Source organism: Phocoena phocoena, chromosome 16 (assembly GCF_963924675.1).
Source record: "Phocoena phocoena chromosome 16, mPhoPho1.1, whole genome shotgun sequence".
Taxonomy (NCBI): domain Eukaryota; kingdom Metazoa; phylum Chordata; class Mammalia; order Artiodactyla; family Phocoenidae; genus Phocoena; species Phocoena phocoena.
The window spans coordinates 67,412,795-67,434,079 of record NC_089234.1 but is presented as its reverse complement, the minus strand read 5'-3'; positions in this window follow the sequence as shown (position 1 = coordinate 67,434,079).

The window sequence follows — 21,285 nt, the reverse complement described above, 5'->3', positions numbered from 1 at the left end:
TGTGAGAGAGCCCAGTTCTCAGGGTTAGCAACGTGGAGCATTGCTGCCAGTCTACTTCAGGGCTTGCCTTCACTTCCAGTTTAGTCGCTTTGAAATATGTCAATGACTGAAGATTTCTAGGTGAAAATCCCACAGAGTTTCATGCCCAAGACTTTATTTTTGCCAGGTCCTTGAGAAATGATTTCTTTAGCTCTCAGCTCTAATACCATATCTGACCTCCCAATTAAGTCATGTGCCCTATTACACACAGTCAGGGTGCCTTTATAGTTCTCATCAGAGTTTGGAAATAGTAATTGATTTGTGTGATTATCTGGTTATGGTCTGCTTTCTTCATTACACTGTGAGTTCGACCAGCTCAGGGGTGATTCTGCTCAGTGGTGTCTGGTACGTAGTAGTCATTCACTATAGTTTTGTTCAACGGTGAATCAGTGAAGAGAAATGTTCTTTGTTGGTGACGAAATAGAGAAGAGCCTGATTCTTCTGAAACCAGGAAAGGACTGGTGGTTTTACTCCATACTTCCTTGGAAGGCCTGTCTTCTCATTTATAATCAGGGAGACAGGCCAGCAGATAACTATTGAATGCAGCTGGTCTGAAACTCAGGGAAACGTCTTGCTGACACATGTCTCTAAGCTCTTGGTAATGCTTAAGTCCATGCATTAAACTTCATCACTAGTGTCTGATGAGAAAAGCAGTGATTTGGATCAAAACAGGAAAGGAGTCAGGGGGCAGCTTCTAGAACGTGAAGGAAATTACATAGCTCTTCCGTTAGGACTGCTGTGTCTAGACAGGCGGCAATTGCAGACCACTGCCGCATAGAACAATTTCACTATTGGACAATCACAAATACCTGTGGTTTCCAGAGGAAACACGCATCTCTTTTTCTCATTGACTTCCTTTTAGTCCTTATAAATTGTACCTCATAAGGGTGTCTGGGGGTCTCATCTCCCCTTTGTCTTCTCTTCTTACATACTTTCTATTCTCATATACTTTCTATTCCTCAGCTGCCCCTGAGGGGCTGAGCTCTTTCCTGGATAGTTCCAACCCCCTTGAGATTCTGGGTATGTTTCTTCACTTGATTCTGAAGGACTCCACTCCTTCAGGTCTCTAATGAGTGTTGCTATATAGTTCCTTCAGATTCTTCAGCGTGGAGCAGCCTCAAAGACCAAAAAAAAAAAGCCTTTGTTTTGCTAATTTCGACCCCTTCCGTAAGATCATTTTGTTGAAATATTCTGCAAGCAAAGTCTGTGTCTCTTTACTCCGCCTACCAGCTGGAGGATATGTACTTAGAATAGTGTTTCCCAAGATGTGTTTTGTGGAAAATATCAATTTTAGGATGTATTTATTTATTCATCAACACATAATTAACATTTACTATGTGCTGGGTTCTGTGCTAACCGCTGTGGATAAAAGGGTGGGAAAAAAACAGTCATGGTCCCCCCTCTTGTGGAGCTCACCATTTAATGAGGAGACAGCTATTAATAAAGTGATCAGACAAGCATATGTGAAATTTTCATATGAGATAAGTTTCATACATGAAAAGTGCTATGAGAGCATATAGTCGAGGGTAGGGGTTGGCACCTTTTTTTCTGTAAGGAGGCAGACAGTAAATCTTTTCGGTTCTGTGGGCCAAATGGTCTTTAATCCAGCTAGGAAATTCTGCTGTTGCAGTTGAAAGCAGTCACAGACAGCATGTAAACAAATGAGCATGGCTGTGTCCCAGGACAATTTTAGGAATACTGAAATTTGAATCTCATGTAATTTTTATATGTCACAAAATATTATTCTTCACTTGATATTTTTCAACCACTTAAAAATGTAAAAAATATTCTTAGCTTGTGGGCTACACAAACCAGGCAGTGGACTGCATTTGGCTCATGGGCAATAAGGAGTTTGTCAACCCTTCCTCTAGGGGTTAGGGAAGGCTTCCCTGAAGAAGAGGTGTTTGTTGTGAGATCTGAAATCTGAGCAGGATATCTGGGTAGGGTGGGGAATGTGGTGGTGGTGTTAATGGTGGTGGAGGCTAGTGGCTAGAACCACTTCAGTTTGTCGATTGTGTGGCAAGTAAAAGGGAATCAATGGTGATAAAAGGGAAACATCAACCCTTTAAAGATTCTGAAAAGTTCCAGTAGTAAAAGAAATGTATTTGATTTTGCTTAAACCAATGTTTCCTAAACCTATTTGTCCTTAGAAACCTTCTTGGACTGGGTACCTACTAACATGCAGGAACACATTTTTGGAAATGCAAGTCTAGGGTGTCCTTGGCCATAAAGGAACTCCAGAATATATGGAGCACTTTTCACCAAGAAATTTATCCATGCAAATGACCCTAGAGTCCATACAGTACTTTCATGTGGATATTTCTGAGAATTTGTGTTTCTTTACTGAGGGATCTTTTAGGTTAGGATTTGACATAACTGTTTTTGCAAACAGCTTAAGTGTGAACTTGCCTGGGGGCAGTGGGTTGGATAGTAAGCTCCCAGAGGTCCCTGTCTGCCATTCAATGATGGCATTATAACTGCAAGAGAATTGAATGTATTTTACCAAATGCTCAGTGGGGAAAACAATAACAATAGATATTTAGCTGATGATGACACACAGCTCCTCTGGAGAGCTGTGAGACCTATTGATTCTCACTTCATAAAATGCTTATTTGAAAACTCTAATACCTGTAAGATTTGCCAAGTGCTGTCCCATTAATGTGGTTTCTCCCAGAGCACCCAAGTGAAAAACTTGTGCTATATCTGTATGTCCCCAAACATCTAGACATTTGAGTTTAGACTGGATATTTAGATAGTAGGTTGGATTTTTCATCATTTATCCAGTTATTTTGACTACACGTGTCCTGTCCTTAAATGTGCACATGGATGGTTTGCTGTTGTTTTTTGAACTCAGTGCAATGTCCTCCATCTAATTTTTTAAAAATGCTTTTCCTTACTATAGCTAGAGAGGTTCCTGGTGAGCACTTTTCTATTGGCACTTGTCAAACTACATTCACCTCTTGGTCTGGGATTGCTTTCCTGTGGCAGCTACATACTGGGGTTCAGGGCAGGTTGATATAAGTCTTAGGTGTTGGCTTGTCTAGGAAGCCAGTTAACACCATGAAATGGAAAATTCAAGGGAAACAGCCAAGGCTACAACCAAGTAACTGAGTTTACTCTCTTTTCTGCCTCAGTCTCTTTCTCTTATTTCTGTCTGTGTCTTTTTAATTGTCACACCTCAGCCTTGGATCAAAACAAGAGAAAAATTAATCTACAATTAGAGTCTCTGCTCCTTGACGCAGGGCTGTTGCCGAGGTAAAATGATTTGGATGACTCTGCAGTACTTTTCCGTTACACTGTAGAGGAAGCAGCATTCATTATGTATCAGAGCAATTTACTGTAAATGGTGTCTTTATCTCATTTCCTCTAGCCGAGTTTAAATCCTCAGTTGGCATCCATGTACATCTTACTTCAAGCCATAGAACATTAAAGCTGAAGGGGACTTAGAGGTTATCAGGCTGGGCTTTCTTGTTCTCAGAAGAGGAAACTGAGGTCCTGACACAGTGGCAGACCCAAGCCTAACTCCCACCTCCCAGCTCCTACTGTGGGGTTCTTTCTGGTCCAGCTTCTGTTTGCCACCCAGCACCTGCCATCCTTCTTAACATATTGCTGATGTCCTCTTTTGATTTAATGTTCACAAGGACCCTACAAGACTTAATTTTAAGAAATAAGAGGGTCTCCCTCACAACAGAATAAAGCAGTGTTATTCTTCCTTCCATGTAGAAGGAGAGATGTGCTTCTTTTTATGGGAAGCAGAAATAGGACATGCCGTTTGACTAAGTGGAGAGAAGAGTGTGGGAGTGGGGACGGGGAGGCTTTCACAGGTGCCAGATATACAGAGTCTCATAAACACACTGAGCACAGGTAGTAAAGAAGCTGCTTTTGCTCTCAGTGTATATATGGCTGGAGGGAAAGGTAAGCAGTAAGGGACTTATGTGGACTGGTTTTGGAGCTTCTTTACAAGCTTGTTTACAGGGCATCTGTGTAAGGAAAGGCAGCAGCAGGTAGGGCTACGTCCGTTGGAAAGGAACAGCTTAGTTTAGGCTCTTCTTAAAAAAAATTAATTGAGAAGAGGGTAAAGCACTTAATTTTTATGAGCTTTCGCTCACTGAGTCAGTTTTAGTTTGAGGGAGTTGCTGCTCATTTATCACAAAGCACTTGTGAGCATACTCATATATGGCACGCCGTCGGAAACTCTGGGGCATAGGTAAAACAAACCCCTATCTCCAGGTAGCTTAAATTATTGATTTTTTTTTTTCTTCGACCATGCCGCATGGCATGTGGGATCTTAGTTCCCCAACTAGGGCTCGAACCCGCGCCCCTTGCATTGGAAGTACGGAGTCTTAACCACTGGAGTACCATGGAAGTCCCAATTGGTGATTATTGAACATGGACTTATGCATAGGATTGCCAGATAAAATACAAGATACCAAGATAAACAACAAATAATTCTTTTATTATAGGCATGTCCCAAATATTTCATGGGGCGTGTTGGGTGTCCTGGGTTATTATTTGCTAAAATCTGGCAAATTATTCATGGATGGGTAACTGGAAGTTTTTGATGTGGTTCAAAGATTTTATTGAGATTAAAACTGGAATGGATCTTTGAGATAGTTCTAAGCCCTTTATTTTAGTTGAAGAGAACTTAGGCTTAGAGAAGACAAGTGAGTTGCCCTGGTTCACATAGCTGGCACGTGGCTGAGTTTGGCCTTCTGTCTTTTAATTCCTAGTTTTATGTTGCACACTGATTTAATTAGTAGAATGAGCATTGTGGGTTGGTATGTTCAAGAAAGCTCCAGAAAGGAAGTGAGAGTAGGGCTGTGTTTTGAATGAAGGTAGAATGCTTTGGGGAAGGCATTCTGATGGAAAGGCAAATGTAAGCAAAAGTAGGAATAAGTTTTTGTTTAATGAAGGGATGGAAAAGATGTCACTGTGGGACATAGATAAGTCATTGGACCAATGGATTCATGTGGGTGAGAAATGAAAAGAGAATATTGAAGAGGTAGATGAGACAGGAGTTAGAGTTTATTGCACCTTGGCTACAAGTTTAAGGATTTGGGCATTATTTGAATGTCATAAGGAGGGGATACTAAAGGTTTTTGAGTGGACAAGTCAGCTCTATGTCAGTGACCAAAACAGTTTTGAAAGAAAGAGAGCTGTTTTAAGAATTTGAATACCAATTTTTGAAAGTCCCTAGGGTTAATTTACCACTCAGGCAGCTAGAATGATCACCCACACCTTTGTCACTTCTCCTGGGGAGGAAGAATAGCAACATCCTAGTTCCCTTTAGAAAAATGAGCTGACAGTGGGGCATGATGGAAATTTCCCACTGTGATTATAATCCCACCTCTGGTGGGGGGAGGCTGAAATTGAGAACTTCTGGCCGTGTTGTATGTGTGTGTGTGTGTACGTATCAACTAAAGTAACCACTTGAAGCTTCCAAAGCAGCATGATCCAAGGGACAGATATAAATCCTTGCTACGAAGAAATTATGTGAATTCAGTACCAAAGGAATATCTCAGTGATTGCTCTGATGAACAAGTGTCCGAAATTCTTGGCGTAAAGATACTGGTGGGGAGAAATTAGACTTAATGGACAGGGTTTGGGAAGTCCATTGGCAGGAACCATACAAAAAGTCAGTGATACTTGGGTAAGTCTGATCGACATAGTAGCCAGGAAATAGGTCTTCTGTACTTGTAGGTTGGAGTTCATTAGGCTTGGAAGAGTAGGGGAATCCCCTGTAAAATGGCACACAAACATAATTTCTCACCCAGTCCCTAAATGGTCTAAGGCTTGTCAACCTTTAGGACCAAGCTGAGGAGCAGACTGACCTAAGGAACAAGAGGCCCCTCCTTTACTCTCAAATGTCTCCCTGAGACTGGCCAGAGAGATGCAAATTATGTTGATTGAGATAAACATTACTTATTTTATCAAAGTTAAAAGATTTGACAAAGAATGATGTGCCAGGAGACATCGCTAAGGAGAATGAGTTTTCACGGAAGTTTATAGACAGAAGATTCTTGCTTGCTTGAAGAGGGCAAAAGGCTGGCTATTGGCAGTTGAGCAGAGGGGATTCCAATGGGGGATCACTGGCGGTTGAGTGTGAAGTTTGGAGCTGCTAACTCTGATGATGTCACAATTTTCCTGTTTTGAACACTATTTCCCATCATCATTGTGTGATACTGAAACAGTAGATGGTCTCTGTTTTCAATGCCGTTCAAATCTGCGGGAACTGTGCACTGAGGTTAAACTTTGCATTCCCAGATGAACTGTTTTCTCTGTGGAAGAGTCCTGAATGGGGTGGTGAAGACCCTGTTGGGAACCAGGGATGTGAAGGGCTTCACCCATTGAACAGCTTGTGATCTACTCTATAAAATAGTTGCCTCTTCTTAGTATCGGATCTGACATTAAGGGGTAAACATAATACACCCCATTGCTGAGACACATCCCAAACCGAACTTCTGAGAGCTGGCATCTGCACGTAATTACTTAGGGCACATAATTCTTTTATGGGACCTCACTTAGTAAAGCATGGACATTTACATTCACAGCTCGTTAGGTTGCTTGTGACTTTGATTTGAACATTTTATGTGGGATTGTTTTTAATCTTTGGAGGCACTGTAAACCCACAGTCATGCTCAACTGCCACAGACTGCAGAAAGGAAAACCATATAACTGGTTTGTTTTGCTTCCTAGGAGGAGTTTTATAAAGTAAGGGCTGAACTGACCCATGAATATTCTACGGGGGAATTTTTTTTCTTTTGCTTTCTGAGCCCAGGGCTTATGGAGTTATTGTGATCAAAAGTAAAGTTAACTTGAAACTCTAATGGAGAGAGAATGAATTTAAACATGAGTTTTGAATTGTTATAAAAATCATAAAATGACAGATCTTTCAACCAGATGCTTAGTTTTAAAATAGCAAACATTGCAGACTTTCTAGAGACTGTCAATGGTTTGAAAACCCAATTCAGTCTCTTCCCTTGGGCTCTCAGACTGCCTGGTAATGAGCACTGTTGGTCTTAAGCAAGGCAGTCGCTACCAGCAGTACATTCGGAAGTGCACTATCAAATGAAATTTTTCTTCTTTTAGGAAAACAGACACATTTTGCAATTTATTCATGGTGCCAGGTGTTCCTTAGCTGTGCACTTCGGGGCTTGAGTTAAGTGCCTTCAGTTTTCCTTTTTCACGGGAAAACTATAAAATGAGTGGTTTGCTGTTGTGCTCTGCTTGAGGCTGTTCCTCCTTGAGCGTCTGCAGGCAGTTTGATATGAAGTTCAAATGTAATCTCAAGGAGACCTTTCCTTGCCTTGATACTCAGTATCAGTCTTGGTAGTATGGGTTGTATGTGGAACAGGTGCAAATTGTAGTCTGATTTTCAACATGTAGTAGAAAAGACCAGTTAATCCCTTGCAACCTGGGAAATGTTTGTGAGATTTCATTAGTGTCTGGATAATCATATGGTTGGGGATGTACTTGGACAAATGCTCCACAAAGCTTCTTGTGTAAAAGTGGTTCTTTTGGGACAATTTTTACTAAGGTAATTTACTCATACGGTGATTATTAAGAAACTGAGAAAAAGGCATTGGAGAAAGCGATGTTAACACAAGGATCCGTCTGCTTTATGCTAGACTGAAACATCAGTGGTCAGACCATGAGACACTGAGAGAAGGAGTAAAAGGTGGAGTCTCTTCTTCTGTCCTCTTTCCCCATTTGACCTGCAGCGCAGGCCCTGCCCTCTGCCCAGGTCTGCCCTATGGAGCGGTCTGCTGCAGCATTCTTGCCTTTTATTGCTCTCATGCCCTCCTTGTCTTGCTCTGTATCTGGTTCCTTTAGCCCCTAGATCTGCAAATAATCCTCTGACAATTCTAATTTTTCACCGTTTCCACAACTCTAGCTAGCTATCCCAGTCATCCCTAATGATTTCCTCCCCATAGGACTAGTTACTGTCCAGGAAACTTCTGGAAGACTGGACAGGTCCCCCAGACTTTGGAGCTTCCCAGAACTCAATCTAGAGATTACAGCTGAGACTTGCACCCTTTTATTGCAGGTTATTTTTTCCCTTAGAAATGTAGCTACTTCAGTGAGGGATTGCTATGGTCTGAATGTCTGTGTCCCTCCCAAATTCATATGTTGAAATCCTAATCCCCAAAGATGATGGTATAAGGAGATGGGGCCTTGGGGGGGTGTGTGTGTGATTAGGTCATGAAGGTGGAATGGGATTAGTGGTTTATAAAAGAGGCTCCAGAGAGATCCCTAGCCTCTTCTACCTTGTGAAGACACAGCAAGAAGGCACTGGTTATGAACCAGGGAGAGACCTTTACCAGAATGTGATCATACTGGCAACTTGATCTTGGGTTTCCAGCCTCCAGACCTGTGAGGAATGCATTTCTATTGTTTTTAAGCCACCTACTCTGTGGTTTTTTTAATAGCAGCCTGAACAGACTGACATAGGGATTCTTACTTAGTGTTAGAGACCTCCCAGGTTCTGGAAAATGCTAAAATTACAATTTCTATTTCAGTTAGACTCTAAACTGTAGAAATTAACCAAGTACTAAGGGGCATTTTGAAAGGAACAAGTGAGTTTAGCTGTGGAAAATGGTGGGTTAGGGTGCAGTCATGCACTACTACTCTAGGAGGTGCCATTCCCAAGACTCAGATGTGAACGGTGGCCCCTAGAGTTGTGTTATATGGCAGCCCTAAGGGTCTTAGATGAATTCGCTAAATGTCCTATCTGATAGATTCTAAACATCTTGAAGACAGGCCCTGTGTTCCCCTTAATGCCTCGCATAAAGCATGTGTTTATTAAGAATTGGTTGAAGGAATGGATTTGGATATACTCTGGACAGGAAAAGTACAGTAAGCAAACTGTAAAGTCAGAGGAAGAGAGAATGTTGGCTTTGTTTATTTTCCTTTCACACAACATTTGGAAGCAGGAGACCTAGATTCAAGCTATGGCTTTAATAGTTACTAGCTGTGTGCCCTCTCTGAGCCTCAATTTCCTTATCTGTCACATGTGCATGATAAGAGCTGAGCTTTCAGAGGTGGTTGTGAGGCTCAGATGACATGATAATTGTGTAATAATCCCCTAATGAGGGTATTTTCCCAGATCAAAATGACCCCCCTTGACTGCTGGCCCCAACTCCCCATCCTCAGGAATGGGCCTTTGGCTGTCATGTTTGATTAATGTGAGGCAACACCTACTTGAAAATAAGGAACCGGATCTACAGTAACCACTTAATCGAAGCTGGACCATTCAGAATCCCTGCCCTGGGAATTTGAAGAAGGACATGAAAGAGTCAGTCTCCATTGTCTGAGAGTGTAATTTGGAAACCCAAGATGTAAGGGCAACAGTCTTCTCCCAGCCACATTAACAAATGAGTAGCAGAAAATGTTGGTCTTCTAAGAAATAAGGAAGAAACAGATGTGTAAGAAGAATCAGTGAGTAAAAACGATGCACTATTGCTGTCTGAGTTCCAGAGACCCTGATGCATCTTTGCCTTTAGGGGATCTTAAACATTCTTGTATCCTCATAATAAACTCTCATTTTGTGCCTCAGCCAACTCAAGTTAGATTTTTGCTTCCTTCAATCAAAGCATTAAGGGGTTTTGTGATGCATTTTCTAATATAATAATTTTTTCCCATAGGTTTAAGTATAGCCCAAGTGCTCCTGTACCTCACAGGAGAAGATCTTTGTACTTTAAAATTAATAAGGAATGGCAGTCTTTTTCTGGCAGTTTTGATCAGAAGCCCAGAATTTCTAGCTATGCCACTGTCTCCTATTCGCTTTCAGGGTAAAAAGCATTCCAAACTCCGTCTCGGTCTCCATGGTGACCAGGAGTCCCCAATAATACCTGCCTGGTGAGGGCCACACAGCATCCATGGCCACAGACGTGTGCAGTATGCTGAATTAATGCTGTGGGAAGCGTAAGGAAAGAAACCAGGCCATTGAGGCTCCTTTTTATGCAATTAATGACTTTCATTTCTGCCTACATTTTCACTAGTGCTGCAAAGCAAGGTGCAGAAAATTAACTATAATTTAGGTAATATCTCAAATGCCCTGTCAGTCACTTGATTATGTGATTGAAAGGAACATTTCATTTGGAGATTTGCAATTTTCTGGTGCTATTGGCATTACACAATTATGTTTCCTGTCATTTATCACATTGTGGAGTACCAAGACAAATTTGCTTCTCCTACATTTATCATATTACTGGGAAACATAGAGACAGATTTAACCAATTGCTTTACACCAAATGATGCCCCTTGTTAAATGGGTACATTCAGCAGCTTTCCGAAGATCTCTCTTGAACAGATTCTGCACCAAGAGGATTCTTCCCCCAGCTACTTTGAAATTGAGATTTTCCCCTTAACTACAGCACTGCCTTCCAGAAGGAGGAGCTGAGGCCTATCTGCTTTTTGCAGCAGGTGCACCGAGTGAACTGAGAATGATGCTGCTGCAGAGGGACTCCCTCCTCCTTGGGAATCGGAAAGCAGTGGGGTCCAGATGGGACATTTCGGCACGAGGCTGGGTAAGAGCGTTAAAAAGGTTTTAAGTACTGACTTGCTGTAGTCATAGCTACTCAAAACATTTAGCTTTTAAACAAACGTAACTTAATATTTAATTTAGGAAGCAGGTAAAGAGTCTGTGGGGCCTTTCACAAATGAAATTTTCTGCAGGCAGTTAAGTACTCTTCAGCTCATGGACTGACCTAGATTTTCCTCTCTATAAAGATGGTATTAAAAATAATTCAGTTTCTGCCCCTTGGTTTAATAGGGCCTTTGAGTAGTTTGTATGTACCTGGTGCCTGCATTAGAAAGCTTGTGCTTGTCCAAAATACGTATTTTCCCAAGCCCCAGCCAAAGCTTTCGGAATCATATTATATGGGGGTCTGAGAAATCTACATTTAAAACAAGCGCTAGAGGTGCTTTTGTTAGGCACTAAGCCAGTCATTTACATCCTTGGATGCTCATTAGAATAGCTCAGGGAGATTCTGAAACTTCTGATGCCTTGACGGAACCCTAGATAGATTAAATCAGAATCTTTGGGATTAGGAACCTGATACCAGATGCTTTTAATACTCTCCAGGTGATTCCAATGTGCAGCTATGCTTGGGAATCCCTGCACTGCACTGTGGGAAAGTCACGATTAAGAAGCAAGACACCTTGATTCTAGTCCCCCACAGTAACATATCAGGACAGAGCTGGGCTCCTATGATCTGATTTGGAGGCTGGGAAGACCATGACATCTCTGGTGCTCTTTGCAGTCTGAGGACAGCTGGTGCCGTCTGTTGGGGAGATGAGGCTGGTCAAGACCAAGTTTCTGGGAGCCAAGACAGTGAGTATCAGTGGTGGGGTAAGGAGGAATACAGCTCCATGACCATGCAGCTGCCACATTTCTTAGGTCATCTGGGCTTAGGAGTGTAGACGAATTCCATACTGCCTCTGCTGGTGGGACTAGGGCCCCTCCATGACTATAGGCTCTGTTCTCAGTAGCCTAAGACTGAGGGCATTTGAGTCCTCTCACTACAGGAATCAGTGTCTCCAACTGGGCTGAGCTGGGGATAAGCCAGACTGAAGAGCTGCTGCTTTGTGCCAGCTTAAATCTGAGAATCCTTTCATGGTCACCCTGGTGCACCACTTAGCCCCAGAGCACTGGCACAGAGTCCAAAGTCCTGATGTCTGGTAGACCTGCCTGATAGACATCTGGTTGGGTGACATTAGACAAGCAGTTTACCTCTCTTAGCCTCACAGTTTCTATCCTTTAATGGAGTTGGCCTTGGGTTGGGAGGCAACGGAGTCCCTAAAATACTTAAGATTGATATTAAACAAAAACAAGACATTCTCTTTTTCATTGTCCCCACTGCCTTTAGGTACTCTGCTATATTAAAATGGGATTTAAATATAAATTTAAACCGTTTGCTCAATAATGTGCATTTCTGTGGCTCCTTTTTCATTTTTCTTTAATCTCCACTCAGACACATCCTATCTGTGCTTTCAGCATGAGGTATTGGTTGATGCCAAATCAAGATCTTGGTACAGGCATGTAATTGCTTGTATCCCCCACTAGACTGGACTTGTCTCTGATCAGTTGTTTGCCTTTTCATTCATTCTGCAAACTTGTATCAAGCTCTTATTATGTCTCAATTACTGTGCTAGATTTGGGCATGTGGGGATGAAAGGTACTACTTGTTATCAGATAGCCTGAAATATAGTGTATGTGTTGGGGGAATAAGCAGAGTCTAAAAAATTATTCTTTTAGATATTTGTTTGGAATGGACCCTATAGAATAATAGCAAGCTTTATACTTTCCCAAGTGTTCTCATATACCTGATCTCGTTTAATCACTGAACACATCCGGGAGGGAGCATCATAATACACTTTGGGGACATCAAAGCTAACACAAATGAAGTGAGCAACTCCAGGTTCCACTGTTACGAGTGGCAGAGTCAGGACTCATACTCGGGACCCCTAACTCCAGGTCTGATGCACTTGCAACAGCTCCAGGGCTCAGCTGTCAAACACAACCATCTACACACACATGCATACACACACACACACACACATGTACACCCCTTCAGAGGTATTGATGTGAACGTTTAGTGGGTGATCATTACTGAGGATTGAATGGAGAAGTTCTTAGCAAGACATTCTGTACATCTTGCTAGCCAGCATTCCAAAGGGGGATCTTCCCAGAGCTGACAACAGATCTGTGTTTCTGTTCCCCAAAGAGATGTCATCTAGGTGTCATCAGCTGGGGTCTAGCCAAGGCTCAGTCTGGCCATCTGGCCAGGCGTGTAGGGGTCAAGGTCCACAGCAACAGATCATAGAATCATTGCCAGAGGTGAAGTATGAACTTCCTCTCTCTGAAATATATTGCCTGCCAGTGAGGTAAAAGTAATTACTTGTCCCTGCTAATTGAATCCTGAACTTTAAAGTAGAGGTTCTGATTTAGGTTAACATGACATGGTCCAATTTAAAATTTTAACTTAAAGGAAAAAAACAGCAATGAATCTCAGTGCTTGGAATGCGGCAAGCTAAGTTCCTCAGGGCTGGAGCCAATTTTCACAACTTCTGCAGGCACTGGCTTCCCGCGGAACTATCTTCAGCATGCCCTGCTTGTAACCTTGATAATGCAAAGGGTTCCATTATTGTAAGGCAGGAAATTATTTCAGCCAATTTCATACTATGGACTTTCCTCCCCCTGAATTTCCCATGCTTAGTTTTAGAACTGGTTTTTAAAATGTATTTATTATTTTTTAATTTACTGCCTTTGGGTAACAATAGTAATAACTAATATCTAGAGATTGCTTACTATGTGTTGGGCATGGCTATTAAAAAAAGCATGTTAATTGATTTCAATCTTCAGAATTACCCTATGAGGTAGGCATTATTTTCTCCATTCAGCAGCTGGGTTAACTAAGCCACAAAGAGATTAAGTGATTTGCCTAAAGTTACAGAGCTAGGAAGGTGGCAGAGCCAGGATTTAGACCTAGGTGGACTGGCTCTGGAGCCTCTGTGTTGAACCTCTCATGGTATTGTCCTGTCATTGTGTGACTTCTCTTGCTAAGGACATACTGTAACCTGGTGGCCTGGGTCAGTCTGGACTCCACAGTTTTTTGAAAACTTAATGATGACAGGATGAAAAATTCCTGGCCTGAGTTTTGTATATTCTCTCCCAGTGTGCGATGCAAATATCCCATACAGGATGCCATTTAAGACCAGATAAATCAGTTTTGGGGGAAGAACTGATGTCAGACTACCGTGTGATTGTCTCATAGATATCTTATTGTCATTGTCTTTCTCCTTATACCCCTTGGTGGAGGTGTAGGAGTTGGCCTAAAATAGAAATCCTCAGTATTAGGCAGCCCAAGGCGAGGTTAACACTGGGGCTTTAGACAGGGATGAGAAAAACCGTTCTCCTAGAGCATTTCTGAGGTTGGTGATTGAGCTGCCTTTAGAAAAGTGTAGTGAGGGATTCCAGGATGAGTCTGCACCTGCGTGATGATTGTAAAACACTCCCTGTGTGTGTTTTCTCTTTGTGTCGTTGGTAGCTAGTGGGTAGGAACCTGTGCCATACATGGGGTGAAATAAGCAGGAAACATAATTGCCCCGAGGCCAAAGTGATGGCAACGGCTGTGGTCACTGGCAGAGAACCACTTGCCTTGTGAAGCAGCCCCTTTCTGCAGGCACTGAAGGAGGGAAGTGGCAGTGGCAGCCTGGTGGGAGCCAGTGTCTGGAGCAACCAGCACCCCAAGCGGCCATGGGCGTGGTGGAGTCTTCTCTTGGTGAGTTCCTGCTCCACCGGAAGTAGCAAGGACAGTCAGGCCTGGGTCTAGAATATTAGTAAACGACCCTAGGGATTCCTGAACCTGTCAGGGGTGGAAGGCCCCGGGGGAGAATTGGACTTACTGCTAACTTAGAGACTGAGATCCCAGAATATTTTCTATTGATATAAGGGTGACACTGTTTATTTTCCTAACTAGTGATAACTGGACGTACAGGGTACACAAGTCTTTCTTTCACTGGAGTGATTTGGGAGTGGCAAAAGTAGACTGATAGGTGGTTGGCTTTAGCTTGCTCAGTCACTGAGTTGGAACTCACCATTAAGGAATTGCTATGAGTTAGTTTGCATGAAACCTGCTATCAGAGAGTTAAGGGTCTTAGAGTTAAGAAGACTCCTGCAAAAAATTATTCTATATAAAAATACATTCTGTAAGAGGAATCTTTCCTTGGTATTATAATTTGACAAAATGTACAGCATTATTATTATTATTATTATTTCCGTACGCGGGCCTCTCACTGTTGTGGCCTCTCCCGTTGTGGAGCACAAGCTCCGGACGTGCAGGCTCAGCGGCCATGGCTCACGGGCCCAGCCGCTCTGCGGCATGTGGGATCTTCCCAGACCAGGGCACGAACCCGTGTCCCCTGCATCGGCAGGCGGACTCTCAACCACTGCGCCACCAGGGAAGCCCCCAGCATTATTATCTTTAAAAAATAAACCTCAGTTACAAAGCTCTGAATGATTGCTTGTTGATGCTAGTTGAGGGAAGCATTTAGAAAAGTGAGTAATTAATTTCTAGTAACTTTATTTCCTACATGTGAAATGGTGGTAATGATATCCCCCTCATGAATTATTGGGAGTGTTCAATTTCAGTCTGATCTTCAACTGAAAAGAATCTTCATCCACAATGAGAAGAATATTGCAACATTTTCATTCTAGATAGAAGCCTTTGTAATTGGGTCTCATTTGCAACATCTCCATCCTCTTTAGTACTGTCTCTTTACCCTGACAATACAAACTGGTTCACTGAGACACAAAGATGTCTCTGAAGGCTATGGGACTACTAATGCCCAGGCTTAATTAAACAACAAGTCCAATTTTGACAATACTGATTTACTTGCTATGGGAAAAGTACCAAATCTGGAGTGGGTTTAATTGAATTCAAGTGTTACCCCGTTTATTCATCACCTACCAAATGGCTGTGTGTGTATGCATGTGTGTATGTAAGGATAAATATGAATACATTAAAAGCTATGCAAATATAGGACAATACATATATAGCTCAATTTAGAGCATAATTTTCATGCACGCTGCTGAGGATTTTATCCCACTGTTTCCACCTCAAACTGTGGGTGGCAGCAGAGACTTGGGAAATACCTTCTGTGAAATTCAAATGACTTTTTGAGGTATATAATGATAAGGAAATGATTGAATGATTGCAGTAAGTAATAAATAAATTGGATCTTCATTTTGAATTGCAATTGGCATTACTTTATCATTTCTCATCTCATTTTTGTGGCCAAAAGTGGTGAAAGTGGGCTGTGGTCTGGGAACCTCAATGATCTGTTGGCTTTTAAACAGGTGTTCATGATTTGGGGCCAATAATCTTTTTTTTTTTTAACACACAGAATCAATTGTATTTCTATACCCTAGCAGTGAACAATGTGAAAATGAAATTAAGAGAATAATTCCATTTACAATACCATCGAAAAACATAAAATACTTAAGAGTAAATTTAATCAAAATTGTAGGACTTATACACTGAGAGCTATAGAATATATTTTAGTAAAGAAATATCCTAATGGCAAGTAAACACATGATTAAATGTACAATGTATTTAGTGAGATGCAAATTAAAGTCCCAATAGGATACCACTACAGAACTATTACAATTAATTAAAAAAATACTGGCAGCATCAAATGCTGACAAGAATTCAGAACAACTAGAATGCTCATACATTACTGATAGGAATGCAAAATGGCACATCCAGTTGGGAAAACATTGGCAGTTTCTTAAATGGTTAAAACATATACTAACTATATGACCCAACAATCCCATTCTTAGGTATTCATTCAAGAAAACCAAATACACATATCCACACAAAAATCTATAGTTGAACGTTCACAGCAGTTGTATTCATGATCACCCAACACTGAAAGCAGCACCAATGTCCGCCAAATTTTGAATGAGTAAACAAAATAAATAACCTTTTCTATTATTGGAGACCACTCCCTCCCATGGAACCCCTTTTCTTTTGATGTTGCCTTATAGCTTATATATGCACAGGGTGGCTTCCAGCTTCCTTTGGAACTTCAAAGTGTGTCCTAAAGCTAATGGTAGACTAGTGTACTGAACTTGACCTAGCCCTTGAGTACTTTGTGCACAGGTGTGTCCCCCGATGCAGGCAGTGACCAAAGTCTTCACAGCTCACAGGATCAGAGAGCTCATATGACTTTGTCCCTGTCTGAGAAGGGCAGGTTGGCTTTTTAACTTGGCCTCTAGTTCCAGGATTGACATGAAAGAGGCAAACTGGACATGAAAGTCTACTTTCCACCCACTAAGTATTCCTCCTCGAGCCATGGGAGAGTGGGGAATGTCTTCATGAATGGTGGTGGGGTGAGGGAGAACAGGAAAGAAGGAAGAGGCAAGGGTTAAAAGAATAAAAAGAACAAAAGAGAGAAAAGGTTGTATACCACTACCATTAATGTAAAATTGTATCTCTGTATGTTGATTGATACATATATTGATACATAGAAGAATTAGAAGAAAAGATAAAGAATTAAACCATAAGGTCGCTTATGATTATATTGATACATAAAAGAATTAGAAGAAAAGATAAAGAATTAAACTGTAAGGTCGCTTATGACCTACTGTTTGTTGAAAAAAACAGATTGTATATTAAGAGGATGAATCTCTTTAGGGAAAATGAAATGACTAAATCCAAACAGATAGATAGATAGATACACACACACATACATACACATACATACACACACTCGAATGCATTGAGATGAATGAAGATAAAGGTCTGAAAAGGTGTACAGCAGCATTAATACTATGCTTTTTGGGAAAAGTGCTGAGAGTTAGATGGAGGTGCTGGGGACATGATTACCTCTTTATAGAACTTTGTATAGTATTACCTTGTAAACATTATGGATTAGTTTTATCATTTGGAAACCTCACACTGAAAAAAAAAAAAACTTAGGTGACTCATGTGACATAATTTGATGCATGCTTCCCTGCTTCCTTTCCTAATCTATGAACTTAAAAACAGGCTGACACTATCTCCTCAATGGAGAGAAATTTTTCCTAAACATCAAGTGAGTCATCATGGGCTGAGTCACAGATGTTCAGTTTCCTTGCTATTCATTATGCCTACATGTTCCACATCAGGTTGAACTGTACATAGTCAACTGTCTTTAATGACTGCACATAGTAAGACAGTATTTACTTATCATTTTGCTGTTTATTTCTCTAGATGTAATTCTTTTGGTCCTATGAGCCCATGGGAGTATAATAGGCATTTTTTGGTCTGAAGTAGTCATGGGAAGGGCAAATAAGAGCTCATGGGTAACTATCATGACCACTCAGATTCTTTGATTTTGAGCCCCACTAGCCAAACTCCTTCTTTCCTTCCCTGTCTGTCTCCCTCCCTTTTTCCCTTTCTCAAATATTTATTAAGCACTTACTATGAACCAGATGTTGCGCTTGATTCCGGAGATACGAGACTCCGCCTGGAGCTCCGTTGGCCATGTGTGCGGGTGAGACTAGAGTACTCAGTTCTCTCCTTCATAGCCTCATTCATGTTGCCCCCTGCAGCCAAGGCATCGAAGTCCATGCCCCTTCTCAACCTAGCCATGGTGCTACTTCTTCCACCTCTGCAGCTGAGGTCCTCTTGGTAAGGTCCACTCACTGCCCTGGCAGTGGCTCTCATTGCTGTATCAGTTGTCTCAGAGTCTTCCATCACTGTCGTGGGTGGCTGGGACTGCCTCTTGCTATAGACCTGGGTCCTTTCAGCATCTCCTCCTCTTTGGTCCTACCGAGTTTGCACCTCACCCTTTAGGGGACCAAGATGTCCCCTGGTCAGTTATCACCTGTTATTCTGCATCCAAATGCATTATCTTTTCACTCTTAGGCATTCATTAGATTACATATATATATATTTTTTAAATTTAAAATTTATGTCCATGCCTTTTTTACTCTGGAATATTATTAGTGTGTATTATCAGCAGACCAGCTGACAGGGGCTCTGTTTGTTTCTTTACCAACTGAATTTTCGTTCAATTCTCTACCTCCCAGGTTGGGAGGTGAGGCTTGAAGATTACAGAGAAATTTGATATTAGAGTACATCACTTTGCCTTTGGAATCCACTGGCTTATCCTAAGCTAGTGCCATTTAATTTTACATTTCTTCAGAGAACAATACTTCTGTTCACTTCCAATTTTCTCTGTTGGTGGAGTTCAGAGAATAGAAAAAAAGAATAGTCTAGACTAGAAGGTTCAGGAAAGGCTGCATGGAAGAGACTAGACTTAGATTTGGCTTTGAGAATGGAAGGGTTTGGATTCTAGGCTACTTTAAATTAAAACTATCACAGTATAAGTGATTTTTATCTAAAACCCTTGACATGACTCTGGGAAGAGAAATTCCAGAGTAGTTATTCCCTCTGGTGACTAACCATTGCTGGTCCCCCAGGAGTCAAGTGTTATTTTTGATTAGGCTGCTGGAGCTTAGGTTTTGCCTGAGTGGATGCTTTGTGTTCTGTGAAAGGCTCCACCATGTAGGGCAGGGTTGGTGATTCTGTAAGGGTATGAGGTAACTAGTTGGGAGAGCTTGAGCTGACATTCAAATTTAGGCTACTTGTCTTTCCATCCTTCCTTGTCCCCCTTCCAACTTTTTAGTTGTAGTTTGTAAAATAATCCTGAGTCCAGAAAAAGTAGAAACCCTGTGTATTTTCCAGCCAGGAGTGTTATGGTAGATGTTTTCTATGGAATTGCCAAGTTAATATTTCTAGTGTGTATTATTTTCCTCTTTCCAGGAGTTTCATAATCATGGTCTTGGAAAGAATATGTGAATAATGTTCTTTAATGCACTTCTTATAGTTCTTAGAAGAAATATTATGGTTTCATTGAGGATTTATTCCCAATTGAGGACTGCAGATTTAGGTTGGCATCTCAGGCTCATGCCTCGGGTATATGCTCACTGAGTACAAAGGCCGAGGATTACCTGGATTATTTAAATTGTGGTTTCTCTCTCTCTCTGCTAAGTGCATATCGTTGAATTTGTGCAAGTAAATCTGTACTTGATTCATTTCCACTTTAATCAATTACAGTGTGGTCGTTATTTCAAGTTTTCAGAGGTCATTTACCCCTTTGAAAATTTGTGGAAAGCTGTTTACCTTTTCCAAAGAAAAATGCACTTATGCATCTACATAAACATAATCTGGTATATAATGTCAGGGCATCCATAGCCCATTTATAGACTCCCAGACTGAGAGTGGTGTCATGTCAAAAGAGGAAGAGCTTCTTTCCATTTAGCCCTGAGAGAGCGTAGAGAGCAGATGGAGTGCCTCAGCAATGACAGATGCTGAAGTGCTGGAGAAATAGGGGTTAAAGCACAGTGGCAGACCCAAAGACCCAAGAGGCAGCACAGTGCCAGGGACCACAACTGCTGGGGAACCTGAAACCCAGGAAGTCTGGACAAGCTTGATCGAGCAGTGATCCCATTTCTGCAACCAAAACCAAACCAAAATAAAAGACTGCTGTAACTTGTCATTCACCAAGTTCCTTTTTCATAGACACAAGACTGCGCTGACACATGGGGGAAGGAAAACCGTGGAGGAATTTCCCTGGCACTTGGGCCACAGTAAAACGAGAGGGAATGAGTTGTCTGAGCCCTAGTAAAGCTGGGTACAGCCTGAGGTGAACACCTCCTAGATATAACTGGGGCCTTTGATATTTTCTTTTTCATTTTTCTTTTATTGGAGTATAGTTGATTTACAGTGTTGTGTTAGTGCTGTACAGCAAAGTGAATCAGTTATACATATACATATATCCCATCTTTCTTAGATTCTTTTCCCATATAGGTCATTATAGAGTATTGAGTAGAGTTCCCTGTGCTATACAGTAGGTCCTTATTAGTTATCTATTTTATATATAGTAGTGTATATGTGTCAATCCCAATCTTCCAATTTATCCCTCCCCCTTCTTAACCCCCGGTAACCATATGACAATCTCTAGGTCCATCCATGTTGCTGCAAATGGCATTATTTCATTCTTTTTTTATGGCTGAGTAATACTCCATTGTATACATGTACCACATCTTCTTTCATCCATTCCTCTGTTGATGTTGATGGACATTTAGGTTGCTTCCATGTCCTGGCTATTGTAAATAGTGCTGCAATGAACATTGGGGTGCATGTATCATTTTGAATTATGGTTTTCTCTGGATACATGCCCAGGAGTGGGATTGCAGGATCACATGGTAGCTATATTTTTAGTTTTTGAAGGAACCTCCATACTGTTCTCCATAGTGGCTATACCAATTTATATTCGCACCAGCACTGTAGGAGGGTTCTCTTTTCTCCACACCCTCTCCAGCACTTACTGTTTGTAGATTTTTTTGGGCCTTTTGTATTTTCCTGTGTGTGGGTTTACCTGGGCTCCAGGTACCATACCATCACAACTGTAAAGAGAATCACAGCTATTTCTTATTTTGTTCTTTGTTTTAAAATTTTGTTTATAAGATTAAAAAATGTATGTTTGTTATTTAATTTAATTTCAACATAAGTGATATTAAGGTCGCTAAAGAAAGAAGGGAACATTCCAAAAGGAAGTTGCCAGCCACGTATATCTCCAAGAAGAGAAAAACAGGGAAATATCTCAGGGCCTGTCTGAACATTTTTCCAAGAGTGAGACTACACAGTAGTAATATCCCTATAGAAAACTATTTGAGTCTATTGTTCTTTA